We start from the raw sequence: 16733 nt of genomic DNA on the forward strand, positions 1-16733 counted from the left end.
GATTGTCCTTTTTTCTTCCTTTTCTTTGTATTCCTAGTGCTTAGCCCAGTGCCTAGAACATGGTTAATTCGTGCTTATTCATTGACTTGTATTCAAATAATTAACAAAGTGTTGGACATAAAAAGTACATTATAAAGTACTATGGGAATTGAAAGGATAGTTGAGTGAGATCACTTGAAACAATAGTGAACAAACTATTGAATTTATGTTTGGATTGAAATTGGCTCTGCCATATTTCCTAGGTGATATAGGAATATCATCTCATCTCATTTCTCTTTGGGCCTCCTTCAGTTTTCTGAATCTATAAAAAATAAGACCTTGAACTAAATGATACCTAAGTTCCCTTTCAAATGTAATATTATGAGGCTATAAGGAGGACAGTTTTTTGAAAGATGTCTTGTTTGAACTGAACCTTTAAGGATAGATAAAATTCCAACAAACAGATATTTGAGTGATGATTCCCCAAACACAGGGATTCAGAGGCATAAAGATCAAGCTGTATTCAGTAAGCTTACTAATTTGATTATGGACATGTCACAGAATCCAAATGGAGGATTAGTGAAAGATAAATTAGGGTACCATCTTCCACTCAATCTACTTAAATCTTATTAATCTTTCAAGGCCCAGGTATTCAGCACCCCATGAAGCTCTCCCTAAGTGTCTTATCTTTTTTGCTGATCAATCTCTTCTTTGAACTCCTACACCTCTTGTTATTTATAATAAAAAATTAAGCATAGTGTATATTCATTCTTTTGGTAAATATCTATTGACTTCCTATGTCCAGGTCCTTGCAGAAAACATTATGAGGATACAAAAATGAACAAGATTTGAAAGATGCCTTCAAAGACTTTTTAATATAGCAGGGATATAAGATGTTTATATAATACAAAATTGAATATAAGTGCTACAAGAGAAACTATCACATGCATCTATTATCCTCATTTTTACATGAGGAAACTGAGACAAGTTAAACGACTTGCTTAGGATCATCAGACAGTAGGTGTCTGAGATCAGATTGGAACACTGGTCTTTGATTCTAGATCTAGTGGTCTATTCAATGTAGCACACAATTGTATCTGATGCTTGCTATTTCTATGAAACTGGTTTTAGTCTTTTAAGTCCCACTTTTCCTCTTGTAAAATGAGGAGATCAATCTATTCTAACTCTGTTGAAATCCCTTCTACCTTTAAATCTATATTTTTATGAAATGGTTGACTGAGAAAATAGATGGGCATGTACCATGGCCAAAGTGGGAGAAAACCAATGACAGCTGGCTGATGTCATTGAGACCATTTCAGCCTCAGGAGAATTTAAGCATATTTCTTTCCTTTGGCAAGTGTGGGAGGTCATGGGTAAAAACTGCACAGGAAAAAGATATATAGATGGGTGTAATCTGCTTCACTGGAGGGATATCCATATCAATAAGACTATACATTTTTTGTAGTATTAGATAAGCACAAAATTATTTGGAAAGGAAGGAAGAAAACATGAATTATTAAGCAGCAACCATGTACCAGACACTATACTAAATGCTTTATAAATATTCTCTCATTTGTTCCTCACAATAACCCTAGAAAGAAGGTGCTATTATTATTATTCCCTTTTTGGAGTTTTAGAGGCAGAGATCAATTGCCTTGCCTGGGGTCACAAAGCTAGTGTTTAGAGATAGATTTGAACTGAGATTTTCATATATACATATATATATATATATATATACATAAATACATACATAGTTATAGACAATATATGCACATTTGACAATATGTGTAAATATGGTATACATGGATGTACACATATTTACATATCAATCTCTCTCTCTCTCTCTCTCTCTCTCTATATATATATATATATGTACACAATACACATATATGTGTTTTCATGCCTCATTGTGTGGTGGAGATGACTTTGGGGTTTCAGGCTCTGCTAATATACTGTAGGCTCTAGCATTTTCCATCATATTGGAAAATCTTCAACTCTGTATCATACATACAGAGAGGCTCATCACCAGTATTGCCTATAAGATGATGGATTCTCGGGCCATGGACATCCATAAAATAAAAGAATCATACAAAAGAAACTTCAATCTCTTGTGGCTCCCTTGCTCTACTGTAATGGTGTTAGTCAAATGATGGAAAAAGAGAAGGTATTAATAAGAATCACAAACTTTTTGATCATCTAAAGACTTTAATTCAAATACTGATACTCTAAATATGAAATCCTTATCGAAATAACAGCAAGTGAGAGTATTTCAAGAATAAAGGTTCTTAACTTAGAATTTGTAAACTTAACTGAAAAAATTGAAAATAATTAGTTTATTATTAAAAATCTCACCTTAACAACATTATCCATAGAAGTGGTCCATAGATTTTTATCAGATTAACAAAGTAATTTATGACCCATAAAAAGACTAGCATCCCCTGTGTTGCCCTGTGGGGAACTTAGGGGAGGAAATGGATGAGTCTCACAGAACATGAGAGAAGGTATATATAGATTTGATTCTATATAGCTGAGAGAAATCCCAACTTAGTAAGATTCCAGATTCATTGGAGTGTGCATAAGTCTTTAGGCCATCATACCTACTAAACAAAAATCAAAAATAGTAGATTGGAGTTGTAAATGTATAGGATGGAAGTTTACTTTCTTAATGAAAAGATGATGAGATGATGAGAGAAGAAAGCAGCAATCATTGATCACTTCCAGTAGAAATGGAAGGAAGAGGGGTCTGATATCTGACTAAAGCAAACTCTCCTTTCATGAGTCTCCAAGTTAGGAGGGCTATGAGATGAAGATATACACTAGAGGCAAATATGAGTGACAAAATGGCAGGTGTCTTCTGAACAATGACTGTTATGGTCATGGGAGGTTGGCAGTGGAGAACAGGATAGCCAAAGGATGGTAGAACAGTGTGGCCAACTATCCTAAAGTGGTAGAGAGGGCGTGGCCAATTGGCAGTGAGCTGGTAAAGGTGATAGGAACTCTCTCTTTGTCCCTTATAAAGAAATGATTTTTATTCTTCATCTCCCATTCACCTATCTCTCCTCCTCCTGTAATTCCGGTACAACTTCATAGTAAACTACCCTTTCATTATCTAAAGTGAGATATTCCAAAATCTCAAAGGGGAGCCATAACTATGATGAAGTGATATGTATTTTGTTCCAGGGCATCAAAATTTAAAAGGTATAGGGTATATATATATATATATATATATATATATATATATATATATAATTATTATAGTAACTAATCTTGTCTTCTACACAACTGAATTTGTCTTAATTACTTTTTGCAGTGTTTCCAATTCATGAGTTACAAATTTGACTTAAGAGTACTTTGCTTGCTCTGGCTTGCTGCTGATCCCAAGCACTGGAATTACTGATTATGGCACTGCCAAAACATTTTGTGAAAGTTTTATCCAATCCACGTGGACTTCTTTGGCATTTTGGTCCTTCTTTAAATGGAACTTTGGGACAGAAATGCTGACAGACCACAGGGAAAACACTATTCCAGCTTGGAAAGTCTCAGAAAAGATGTGGTTGATTTCAAGAACTTTGAAAACATTAATGTGGAAGTAGGTGATAGTTTGGTTAGAACCTTTCAATTCTACAGCTCTAGTCAAGACTGTGGAACCTCCTTTTCATTGGATGGAAAAAAAATCAAACCTTAAAAGGAAAAGGAGAAATACTGCCAGGCAAAACTCAAATTTACAACATGTTTCAGTTTAGCCACAAGGCTTTATTTGCAATTGAATAAAAAAATTACAATTGATGAAAGACATCAGCTTCAATTGAGATAGAAATATACATATATTTCATGGTAATATGTAACTAATGAACATGAGATATGGTAAAATAATATTTGGTGGTGATCTGTATCATATAAGTAATATAATTATTACTTAGATTTATCTTCATAAAGGTAAAGATGCTTCTTCAATTTTACTGTCCTGTTTAAAAACAGAGAAGTGACGTACCTTCCTTATACAATAAAAATAAAAAACTCAATCTGGTTCTAGAGAGAGGAAGGGATAGGAAAGGGAAAGGGAAAGAGAAAGAGGAAGAGGAGGGGTAAAAAAGAGAATTTGCACAAATAAAGACAGTACTGCCAAAAAAAAAAAAAAATGAGACCTGATAAAGGTCTCATTTCACAAATATTTAGATATCTGAGACAAATTTATGAAAAAATAAGAGCTATTCACCATTATATAAGTAGTTAAAGGATATGAATAGGCTGTTTTTAGAAGAAAGACATCAAAGATATCAATATCAATCAAAATCAAAAGTTATCAATATCAATGAAAAAAATATTCTAAACCACTAGTTAGAGAAATGAAAATTAAAATAACTTTGGCAGACTACCTCACACTCATGAAACTAGTTAACATGACAGACAGGGAAAATAACATGTTGGAGTAGTGTGGGAAATAGATATATTAATATACTGTTGGTAGACCTATGAATTTTTCCAACTGTTTTGGAGAACAATTTGGAATTGTACCAAAGGGCTATACATTTAGGATAAACTTTGACCCAGCAATACCACTACTAAGTCTGTGTCCTAGAGATCAAAGGAAAAGAGGAAAGGACCCAAATTTACAAAAATAGGTATAGTAGTTCTCTTTTGTGTGTAGTATCAAAGAATTGAAAACAAAAGGGATGTCCATCAATTGGGGAATGGCTGAAAAAATTGTGGTATATATGACTATGAGGAAATACAATTGGGCTGTGATAATTAAATGGAGAGTTTCAGAAAAAACATGGGTAGATTTACATAAGATAATACAAAGTGAAGTGAGAGAACTAAGAAGACAGTGATATCATAACAATTAATTATGAAAGGCTTAGATATTCTGATCAATAAATGAAGAAAAATGTTATTTACCTTCAGAGAGAGTATTAAAGAACTTCGAGTGCAGATTAAAGTATATGTTTTCTTTTTTTTTTTCTTTTACAATATGGTTCACATGGAAATAGGTTTTGCACAATTTCATATGCATATGGGCATTGAATTTTTGCCTTTTACCAGAGAGAAGAAAGGGAGAAAGGAGAATTCAGAAAAATTTAAAAAGCATAAATTAATGTACTTAACATCCCCAAAACAGATATTCCTCTAAGACTATTTTTTTCCCCTCCAGACCTCATGTCCATTAAACAAAGGTGTGACCAAAACCTTCTGGTACTTAGAATCATTATGGTTACTGCAAAGATATTTTCTATGTCTGTTGAGGGGACAATGTTCTTAAACCTTATACTGGTGAAGCTAGTCATGATGAAATATGTCTACAAGGAAGAGATTTGACAGAATTCTTTCTTGGGCTCCCTTCCCACTTTCCCAAGTTAGACCAATTGAACTAATAGGCTTTCTAGTAGCCATAGGAAGCTGGTAGAGACAGCCATTGTTACCAGACATTTTAGTGTCCTCATTAAAGATTTCACAGTCCCCAGTGATCCATCAGATAGAGTCCATTCAGTGAACCACCAGCCCAAACACCCACCCACCCACACACACACACACACACCAGCTGGACTAAGATGACAGTTCTATACTCAGTGGTGTGTTATTACAAGTTGTGTGTATTCACTGGAAAAGATCACCTAGTTCAACTTTCTTAATTTATACATAAATAAATAGAATTGCAAAGGGGTACAAAGCTTTGATAAAGATCACGTAATAAGTAAATGGTAAAATCAGGATTAAAACTCAAGTCCTTTATCTCCAAATTCATCACATTCTTTCCACTGTATTTAGCTATGATGTTTGCTTGTCCTGACAATGAAAATAAAAGGACAATTCTGGTCATGCAATGATCATTTTGTCACAATATTGATAAATAAGGAAGAAGTATTGGCAAGGACCAAAAAATGCCAAGATTTATTGGAAATGCAGAAGGAATTGGAATTTCTAACCACATAAATTCTGCATTGAGTAGTAAAAATAAAAGTATTTTTCTGGAATAATAACTGAGCATCTAAGACTTTATATTTCTGTTTGCATACCGGGGCTTAATACAAAGCCATCATTCCACTGCTTAAGGATGAATATATATTCTGCCAGTTCTAAGATGTCCTGGGCTTTGTGGATTCTGGTGAAAGAACTACTCTTGAGTTCTTCCAGATGAAGTTCTGCTCATTTCTATCCAAATATATTTCTTGGTTCAAAGGGAAAAGGTTTAAAAAGGCTCAACAGACTTCTTGGACATCTAATCATTCTTATAGAGCAATGTTTTAATGAATTGAGTATAAATTAATTAAGAACACATGGAATTACTGTCCCCTGGATGGGTTAAAAATATGAAGAAGAAAGAAAACATTTTGGCAAAATATATTTTGGGTTTTATTGAACCCTAAATTTTTGAAAAATATTCAGACAATCTTGCTCAATTCATAGTGTTGTTTAGCTCTCCTGTGGTGCCTAATAATAACTATGAAGTGGGAAATTTGAACATATTAATCTAGTCATTGCAACATCAAAAAGACATAGTCCAACTGGAAGTTTATGTGGTTGTCTATAACTTCAAGACATGGAAATTTTGATGTCTGAAGGAGAATTAAAGAAGTTAAATATGTATGAATTGGTTAAAGGAAGACTATGATGAAAATTAATTACTAAATTATTAAAAATGAGTTACAATATTGGGGTCCCATTGGGGCCACACGAGTGGGTTTTTTTTGGCAGATGTGTTTAAATTTTTGCATGATTAATCTCAGGAAAACTACATGAAAACATTTTTTAAATCACCAATTTTTTTAACCTCTCTCTTTCATTTTCGTTATTATGTCATTATGGGCCAATGGAATGCCAAGAGACATCGCAGAGATTTGCACCCTTGTTTTGTTTTGATTTCTAGTTGCTATTTCTCCCCTGAAAAATGTCATCCTTCAGTATCCTTCCCCAATATCTCAACCATTCTTGCTCTTAGGTGCTCCAAGGTTATAGTCTCAGTCAAGACTGAGACTTTGGTGATTTGATGGGCCCATGTTTTCATTAAGCCACCATTAATAGAGTTCTCAACTCTTCTATATTGTCTTATATTATGACACTCTTACTCATTTTCCCCATGGAAATCTCCTATTCAATACACTAAAGATCTTTAGTCTCATTCATTCAAAAGGTATTTTTCCATACCTACTACAGGCCAAGAATTATTTGAAGTGCTGGGGATACAAACAAGAAAACTAAAAGGTCTCTGAAAGACCTTATATTCTATTGCTTAACATTTCAGAAATAGCAGCATAGTCTTTGGACTATAGATATCTTTTCTACATGACTTTTCTAAGCATCCATGTCCTTAGCAATGTATTTTATTCTGTTTCTCAGTGCAACCATGTTGGTAATGTTTCATTTTGTTCACAAACACCATGACAGTTTCTAGTGTCCCACAGAAGATAATCAGAACAGTGAATTCATGTCATATAAAAACAGTTAAAAGAAATTGGGATATTTAGCTTAGAGAAGAGATGACTTGCATGGTTTTGTGTCTCTCTTCAAATAATTAACTGATATTTATATGGAAGTAGGATTAGGCTTTTTCTATTTTCTCAAAAAAAAAGATGAGAAGTTACTAAGACTTTAATTTAAAGTTTGATTTGAGGAGAAAATTTCACTAGATAACAACTGAGATCCCTTCCATTGCTACAACTCTGTGATTCTCTAGTGTGTCATTTTAATTCTTCTGACATTATGTTCCAGTTCAGTCACGCCTGACTCTTCAAAATACCATTTTGTGTTTTCTTGGCAAAGATACTTCAATGGTTTGTCATTTCCTTTTCCAGCTCATTTTATACATGAGGAAACTGAGGCAAACAGGAAGAAGTGACTTGCTCAGGGTCAAATAGTGAGAAAATATGTTAGCTGGATTTGAACTCAGGTGTTCCTGACCCCAAACCAGGCACTCTATCCATCGTAGAATCTAGTCACCTTTAAGATATCATGAACTGTAGTCATTTATCAGCAAGAGAATATGTGTCAAAGATAATGTTTCATTTTCTTTGCCCAGTGGTGAATAGCTAAGGTTATTAAGAAATCTTTTGTGGTTTCCTAAATGGAATTCAACTTGATCTGCTTCTTCCACTATTCTGATTCCAGCTCGTAGTTTATCTGCAAGATTGACAGGACTGATCCTAGAAAAATAGTGAATTTTCTGGGTGGGCTTTCCTACCTTGGGCTCCTTATTCTTCCTATTTTTCATCTCTTTCTAGCACCCCCAACCCAAACTCTCCCTCCGCAAATAAAACTCAGGTACCTATCTTGTGTGGTTCCCCTTAGGACTGTGTTGTCAACTCAGGTGTTAGGTAATAAGGAAGGTGTTAGTTGACGAGGTTTAACATCTCCCAGAGGTATTTGTATTTTAATAAGGGACTATTAAAAGCCTTCTAAACCCAAAGGAATGAAAATATAACAACAGTAAGAGTTGGGTGGAGGGGGAGGCAGAGGGAAAATAAGACAATGTGCTGGTATTTGAGGAAAAGTACTGCCTGTCCCCTTAAATCAGACCACGTGGATGGATCCCTCCACCCTCTCCCTTTGACCTTTCCTCACTAGACAAATCACACAATATAGTAGTAGCTGAAGACAGATTATGCTCTTCATCCCTGGAGGAATTCTTTAGATTGACCAGATCACAGATCCCTGTGAGTATTTATGTGTGAATGCATTTCTCTCATTTCTCTCTCTCTCTCTCTCTCTCTCTCTCTCTCTCTCTCTCTCTCTCTCTCTCCCATTTCTCCTTCCTTCCTTCCTTCCTTCCTTCCTTCCTTCCTTCCTTCCTTCCTTCCTTCCTTCCTTCCTTCCTTCCTTCCTTCCTTCCTTCCTTCCTTCCTTCCTTCCTTCTTTTCTCCCTCCCTCCCTCACTTCCTTTCTTCCTTCCTTCCTCCCTTTCTTCTTGAAGGGGGAGGAGAACTGTTCCCTTTAAGATTTTCACTCTGAGATTGTGTCCCCTTTGATCAGGATCTCCCAGGCTCCAAGGAGTCGAGACAGATCCCAAACCTTTCTGGATGAGAGAATCGACTTCCATAGAAATTCTAAATTCTCATTCAATTGAGGAATCCTGATCTGAGCTGTCCCAGCCCCCATCTGATCTGATCTGCTCAGGCTGTCCCAGCCCCCACCAAGATACCCAATATAACAGCCTCTCTCAACCAAGGTCTTTGCAAATAGGTGTAGGTAGCTTGAGATCTCTGTCAATCTCACCTGTCAAGATCCTTCTGCCCACTGAGAAAGCATTCTTAGTGCCAAAACTCCATTTCCCACTAGAAACTGATTTCTATCCAACAATAAACTTTCATTTTGCAACTAATAATTCGGGAATAAGTGAATTCTTTCACTCCTAAACCTAAACCTAAAAATTAGGAACACAATTTAAAGGGGATTCTTAAGAACTCTTTTATTTCCATTAACCTCTTGACCACCAGGAATTGAGAGCATTCAAACCGCATCATTATCTCCTTCCTTCCTTCCTTCCTTCCTTCCTTCCTTCCTTCCTTCCTTCCTTCCTTCCTTCCTCCCTCCCTCCCTTTTGCTTACTTTTTTCTTTCCTTTCTTTCTTTCTCCTTCCCACCCTTCTTCCTTTTTTGTGTTCCTAATCAAAAATAATTTGAACTAAAAATGTTGTCTTTTCCCATTAAAAATCCTTTCCCATTAAAAATTAATGACTTTTCATTCAGAATGAGGAGCTGTTGACACTGTTGCTAGCTACAATTTCAGGAAGCCATTGGATTATAGATAAGAATCAATTTAGAGTTGGAAAGAGCTTCAAAATTCATCTTTTACAATCCCTCATTTATTAGATAAGGAATCTGAGGCCTAGAAAATTTAATTATCTTCTCAAGATCAGTCAGATATTAATGAATAGAACCAGATTTTGGACCCAGGTTCTCTGTCTCCAAATTTAATAATATTTCCACTGCACCATAATGGAACAGAGACACCAAAATAAGTTGACTAGTTGTCATCAAGGACCAATTGGGGTCACAGAGAAAAGAAGACTGGTAGAAATGCATAGAAATATAATAAGTATTTAATATATTTACATGTATTTATATTATATTTGCATGTTTTCCAATGTTGATGATTGGAAAGACACATTGAGCCTCCCAAATCCAGCATATAAAATCCTAGGGTAGATGTAAGGTTATTTAGGGAAATTACTTTTACCTTGGTCAGAACATCAGTGATGCAGAAACACTAGTGTTCTGGAAACCATAGGGTAATGCAGATATAGTACTGAACAGAATTTGCTATTACATGTAAGGAAATTTTATATCTTAATTACTACCTTTCTAATGATAGCATAGTAATTGCAGCTTCACTCGAAAAATCTTAAACTTTTAAAGAAAGGAATTTCCTCTTGAAAGAAAAATAACTATGAGTAGTGTTTGGAAATACAGAAGGCAATTAGAAACTCTGCCAATGGCAACCATTAGGAATAATAGTCTTACATTTTATTTTCCATTTTTAAAGCAGGTTTTTTTTCTACTCAGCAGGTATGTAGAATTATATTTCTAACAGACATTCTGAACAAAAAGTATTTGAAAATGGTTTTATTTATTTTGGTTAGTATAAAAACTTAAATCTCCAGTGGTCAAGTTTGTGATTTATTGAGAGATGGGATGCTTATGGATGGCAGTCCTGGATGCTTCTGTATTTGGATTTAGCTATTTCCAGAGATTCCCCCCCCTTTCTTCCCATCTTACTGATTTATTGAACAAAAATTACCTTCTGAGTCTGAAGATGTTTTCTGCTAAATGCTCTTCCGAGTTTCTGAATTATTTGGCAGAAATGATAGTGAAAATATATCATTCAAATACTCAACAAGACTCAAGAGAAACTTTGGATAATGGTTCATGTTATCTAACGACAGGTCTATGAGCCACTCAATGAAACATCCTCTTCTACTACTTCATCATGGTATAAAATCTGTCTTGGGTTCTTGAAGCTCATGCCAGATCTCCAGCAAGATCTCCCTGGTTTGAATGGCTTCAAATATGGACATAGTGGAGGATTCTGGGTCTGTCATTTTAGTCCCAATCTAGATAAATGAAAAAATTTCTCACTACCAGTGTAACTGCAATCCAACATTTTCTTTCTTCATGGCTGTTCATGAAGATCATCTGCACAAGAACAGAGGGACTGAAATTTTCATTGGTGGAGGGAGTAGTCATGCAAAGGAAGTCATGGATCTTTTGAAGTAGTGCAGTAAAAATAACTAAGATCGATGAAAATTAAGTGTTTGGATGTGCAACACAGAAAAAACACACTCTTTAATCAAAACCCAACTGAAATATGCAGAACAGAAAATTCTCTGAGTTTCCCCAGGTCTTTATCCCTCTAATGTAGAGCCAATCTGGACAATCCAAATTCTAAGAATTCAATAACTCAGACTAATTCATAATGACTCCATGCCTCATAATATCTCGTAATATCATCTCATCTGCTATATTTTCTTCAACCTATTTAATTTTTTCAGGGCCATAATACCCTTTTTAGGCCTAGATTTTCTCACTTGAAAAAGTCTGTCAAATGTGTATAGCGGATTGCTATATTGGTAAGGTGGTAGGAGGTAAGATAGAAAGGTAGTGATGAAAGTGAAGGATCATATCCTTTCATCTCTGTTAATTCTCATAGTCCCTAAAAACAATGTTGAATATACTGGGGTTGACAAATGTTTTTTGAGAATATATTTTTAAATTTTTATTCTAAACAAAGATAAGCACTAAATAGAAGAGGTATTTGCATATATATGTATATATAACCTATATGTATGTAAATGGCTGTGAGTATATCTAAATCTCTCTATGTAATAATCATATATATATATGTATATATAGAATAGAATATAGAAAAGAAGATTATCCATCAAGCTGTAGATCTCTATTAAGTACAGTTTGCTTTTCTTTTGAAATATATAATCAGAACAACCTGTAGATTTTAAAACTTTCCTGCTTGTATTGTCTAATTACTGACCAAAGCCAAATAAATTCATAACCTCTTATTGCTAAGGGAGAAATAGCCTTCAGTAACTCTTAGTGAAATATAGGTATTCTTATTAATTACATGATATCTCTTGATTTGAGAGGCAGTATATGTAGGATTAACTTTTGGGGATAACAAAAAAATGAAATTAAAATCATGCTTCTGATACACAATATGCACAGATAACTTATTTAATTTCTCAGTGCCTCAAATAATTTTCTAAAACTAGAAGATAATAATAGCTCATATTTAAATACTGCTTTAATATTTATATAATGATTTATATGTATTGTTTAATGCTACCACAATCCTGGAATATAGGTGCTATTATTGTTCCCATTTTACAATTGAGAAAACTGAGATGAAAATAGTGACTTGTTCAAGACCATCCAGCTAGAAAAGATCTGAGATCAGTTTTGAATTCAGGGATTTCTGACACCACACCCCTGCTTTACCAAATGTTATGCAAGAGATAAAATGGAAGCATTACTTGATATCAAGGTCCCAAGATTCCACAAGAGAAGTTCTAGATAAAATGACAGTTTCAATTTTCTTCATTATACCCCCAAATATCTTGATTTGATACACAATTTGTCAGTTACATAAAGGTGAACTTAGATTTTTATCTTCCCTTGCTACCCTGGATATAAAACTAATCAATAAAATTTCTGGATGTAGCTGCAAAAATATTTCCTCCCTAATTCACATTTCCTTCCAATGGATGTTGCAGCAACACTCCCCCCAACATTTTTTTTTAAAGTTTTCTGGATTTAAAGAAATTGTGTAACCTGCCTATGGTCACCCAGTTAGTGTGTAGGCTCAAAGAGTCATATATTTTGAGTTAGAAAGATCTTATAGAATCTTTCTTATAGGAGACTGAGGTTTGAGGAAGTTTCTTCATTTGCCAAGGATCATGTGTCAGTAATATGTCAGAACTGTGATTTAAACCCATCTTCCAAATTTCATGACTGAACCTCAGTCCACTATGCCATGCCAAAATATATGGGGAAACATCTTATAATCTTTAATGTGATATGTAAAAATCACTCATTATTTTTGTTGACTCATGTTTAAAGCTGTTTTTAATAAGTAATTGATTCATTTAAAATGATTTTGTTTAAAAATTGGTACAAATATAATTCTCTTTCTGTCATGATTTGTATTTACTTGATTCTTGCTTGGGCACTATGATTATTCTCAGGAATTCTCCAGCAGGAAGCAGGTGATAAAGATTTATGGGGGGAAAGGGAATTATATTTATAAGAAGCACAAATCAAGTTATATTACAGATGAATAATAAAAGAAAGTATTGTCCTTATGGCAACTGACCACCAGGGATGGGAGGCAGCCTGTGTGATCACAGACTTTGTCCTGGATTGATGACTCTGTCAGATATACTGTCCTCATTGAAGGGGAATACATTAATTATGTAGATCATCTCTCTGGTTTCCTTTTCCTCTTTCCTTCTCCATTTTGTTATTTTTTTCTTTTCTTCATAACTTAACAGCCAAAATGAAGCAAGCCCTTTTTAGAACCAAAGAAATCCCTGTTCAAATTCAGGGAGCCAAGATGCACTGTGAGACAGCCAGGAGAGATATTTATCTTTCCTTCTGGAGACCAAAATATAGTGCTGACAGAGTTGTCCAGTGTTTAAGTGTGGTCAGGGAATCGAGAGCTCTGGATTATTTCTCACTGCAAGTGACATTTTGGGTGAATTTTAGACATCTGCTTAATGTCTATTTCTCAGTTTTTCTCTATGAAAATGTGATCACTAATGCTTTCATTGATAATTGTTGAATACCACTTATATTTTAAAAAACTCTGGAGAGGGAAAAAATATGAATTCTTTGTAATGAATAGAGACCTGGCTTTGGAGTCAGGAACTCGTGTCCAAGTCTCATTTGTTTCACTATAGGTAGTAAGATAAAGAAGTCACTTAATATTTCAGTGTCCCCTGAGAGTTTCCTAGGAGAAAATGTAAATTACAAAGTAGGTGCCAACTTACTTGGGAAGAAGGCATTTGCTTACTGAGAGTTCTCTAAACCCATGAAAGAAGAACTATTTTCCATTTATATTTATAAGAGGTAAAGGAGATCTGTAATGCCCAGGAAATAAGGCTCTTAGCAAAAGGAAATCCTTAGAAAAGTTAAGTACAACTTTATTTGATGACCTTTTGATCATATGTACAACAAAAGAGAAGACATATAGTCACCAATCTTGAAATGGGAGAGGTAGATCTCCTATTTGTGAACGACATTGTGTTGATTGCATATGTATGTATGCATGTATGTATGTATATATGCTATAGATCCTCCACAATGATAACCATAGGAGAACCATAATCAAAGTGATCAGCATAATAATCCACACAAGAAACATCAAGTGGATGCCTATTATCAAAGTACTATTTTGAGGAAATGATGAGATAATGTATATATAGAGCTTTCCATACTTTGAAGCTATATTTAATATTATTTGCCCTTATTATTAATTATAATTGTTCATTATTATTTAATAGAATATTGTAGTTAATAAAAGGATGAAACCTCACCCTTTATAGTCTCGTTTAAAGCATATTCGGTATAACCTGAATAAAAGAGAACATTTCAGTCTTCATGTTCAATGATGTTCTCAGTCTTGGATGAATTACTATGCAAATATTATTCTTGTAAGTTAATTGTCTAGATAATTATTATGCAGGTAGATAGAATTATTTATTTTATATTAAAATTATTTAATTTTAGATATTTTGTTTTAAATAAATATTATATTTAAATAACATGTAGACATCTTTACACTCACTGAAAATATTGAGAAAATTCCAGTAGCAGAAAGCATGATGTTATACTTACTACTTGTTCCCACATGGTTTGTATTTCTTCTGTTAGGATTTTATATTTAGGGACATTTCATCCTGTGGATTTGAAAATTAAGAGTGTTCAGTGTTCAGACATCCTCTATTAAAATTTTGTGCCAATATTACACTAGGCCAATTGTGGGCAATAGTATTATCTTTAAGGTTCCTTTAACTGCAGCAGTTAGATAGTGGAGCATAGGCCTGGGGTCAGGAACATATGAGTTCAAATTTTACCTCAAACTTATTAGCTGTGTGAGCCTTAATCTTATTTGCTTCAGTTTCTTCATCTGTAAAATGAGTTGGAGAGGAAAATGGCAAAACGCTCAAATATCTTTAACAAGAAAATCCAAATAGAGTCACAAAGAGTTGGACATGACTGAACAAAAATAAACAGTAAGTTCATTTATTTCCAGTAAAGTATACTGAATATATATATATATATATATATATATATATATATATATAGTACATATGTAGCCTGAGGATTTGTCATCTGCTAGTTTCTGAATAATAGCAAGCTTCTGGTATATAATTCTGGCCATTTTACAATGTCTATCTAGGTATTCAGTAGATTTTAAATGTTTTCATCTACAATAACATTGCCAAGATTCTGTTTCCTTGAATAATCTACATGAATCAACAATACCTGATAATTTAAGAGTAACATCTTTGTAATTTCTGATGTTCAATGATCTAGTTTTGTGTAGATCTCATAAATCACTCCATTTCTGCAAATAAATTTCCCTGATAGTTATTTCTTTCATTTTCTTGTCAAAATATTGTTAGTGGAGTTATTACTATTACTTTTTTTTTCACTTAGTAGCATTTTATTTGTTCCAATTGCATTTAAAGAGAGTTTTTAATATTCAGCATTATAAGATTTTGAGTTTCATATTTTCTCCCTCCTTCACTTCTTCCTCTCCTATACAAGAAGCAATGTAATTTAGATTATAAATGGACAATCATATTTCTATTAGTCATGTGGTGAAAGAAGAATCAGAATAAAAGGGAAAAAGTAAAAACAAAAACAAAAAACAACCAAAAAAGTGAAAATTGTATATTTCAATTTGCATTAAGACTCCATTGTTCTTTCTCAATGTGGATAACATATTCCATTACGAGTCTTTTGAATTTGTTTTCAATCATTGTATTGCTGAGAACTAAGTCTATCATAGTTGACCATTGCACAGAACTACTGTTATTGTGTACAGTTTTCTTTTGATTCTGCTCACTTCACTCAGCATTAATTCATGTAAGTTTTTCCAGTTTTTTTTTTTTTAATCTGCTTGCTCATCATTTTTATAGCACAATGGTATTATATTACATTCACACACCACAACATGTTCTGCCATTTCTCAATTATGGGACCTCCCTCATTTTTCAAATCTTTGCCATATATTTATTCTTAACTTCAGCTAAAGCATAAAATATTCTGCTCCAGTCTTTTACCTTTACTTTATGTATATCTCTGCTTTAAATGTAAATAAGATATTGTAAAATTTTGGTTTTTCACTTACTTTCTCATCCACTTTCATTTTATAGGAGTGTTTGTCCCATTCACATTCATTGTGATTACTATGTATCTTTTGCCCTTGGGCTTTGTTCGTGATAAACAGAAATGCTGATGTATGGGTTTGTTTTATATCCTGCGATTTTCCTAATGTTATTCATTATTTCAAGTAGTTTTTAGTTGATTTTCTAAATATGCTATTATTTCATCGCAAAGAGTGATAATTTTGTTTTCTCTTTATCATTTCTAATTCCTTCAATTTTTTTCTTTATTGATAAAGCTAACATTTCTAGTATAATATTAGATAGTGATGATAATAGACATCCTTGTTTCACTCATGTGCTTAATGGGAAAGCTTCTAATTTATTATCTTTACTAATTATATATTTTCCTTCCTCC

Source organism: Sarcophilus harrisii, chromosome 6 (genome assembly GCF_902635505.1).
Source record: "Sarcophilus harrisii chromosome 6, mSarHar1.11, whole genome shotgun sequence".
NCBI classification, from domain to species: domain Eukaryota; kingdom Metazoa; phylum Chordata; class Mammalia; order Dasyuromorphia; family Dasyuridae; genus Sarcophilus; species Sarcophilus harrisii.